Source organism: Opisthocomus hoazin, chromosome 3 (assembly GCF_030867145.1).
Source record: "Opisthocomus hoazin isolate bOpiHoa1 chromosome 3, bOpiHoa1.hap1, whole genome shotgun sequence".
NCBI classification, from domain to species: Eukaryota; Metazoa; Chordata; class Aves; order Opisthocomiformes; family Opisthocomidae; genus Opisthocomus; species Opisthocomus hoazin.
This window is the reverse complement of record NC_134416.1, coordinates 53,880,470-53,881,513: the sequence shown is the minus strand read 5'-3', so window position 1 is coordinate 53,881,513 and position 1,044 is coordinate 53,880,470.

The window sequence follows — 1,044 nt, the reverse complement described above, 5'->3', positions numbered from 1 at the left end:
TGTCCCTCTCCCCTGCACCTCTCCCCATCTCAGAGAGGCACAAAATAACCAAGCGCTTCCATCCTTTTTTTTTTTTGCTAGCTCAGCCTTTGGTGTTGACTCTTTTTGCCAAAGTGAGAAACGCTCTTTCACTGAAGTTACTTCGTGTCAGGGAGTGCAAAAACGCAACAAAACCAAGGCTGTGTCAAGCCGTCTCAGACCAGTCTCATTGATAATTCCCCCTTATTTCCATTGCTGTGACACATAGGAAAGTCAAATTGGAGCAGAGACTATACTCTGACTTCTTGAAATATTTTCAGGCTACTTCAGCTATCCTTTCTCACCCCCTCTGTGGAAGAAGTGCACAACAGTTTAAGTTGGAACCGGGCAAAATCAAGTCACAGTTGAACAGGACGCGTAATGCCTTCGCAACGATGACCTGTAACACGAAGTCTACTACATTTCAGAGTTAGACCTGCACAAGTAACAACATGAGGTTTCCAGGCACTAATGGCATCTGATTTCTGAAGGTCTGTTCCCTAACGATAGAGCCATCCTTTAAGAAATTTTACTCCAGTTTCTAATTTATGCATCCTGATTTTCTTTCCTGCTGCTGCGTGTGAATGCTCCGAGACAGAACACAGCTAAATAGGAATTGTGTAAATATGATTATATGATCTTTCTTATTTCCTTGTTTTTGAGAAGTCTGGGTTAGAATAGTGGTAAAGGAAAACAACTGTCTTAAATTAATTGCTGTCCTAATTTAAAAAATACCCTTCCTTTTCCCAGTAATTAATTTCAGTTCAAGAATTCAAAAGATCAGCTGCAGTGAAGTTTCATGCATCTCTACAAATGCACAAGAATGGAAAAACTTGCAGCTTTTTGTAGGCTTCCAGAAATACGTAGAAATACATATATAAATTTCCAAAAAGTAAATTTAAAAAGCCCACGTATAAGAGAATCAAAAAATCTTGAATTAAAACTCTCCATTTGTTACTGGTGCATGAGTTCTGTAGTATCAGATGTCACTCACTTTCGATTGCTCCAGCCTAATAGCATAAACAA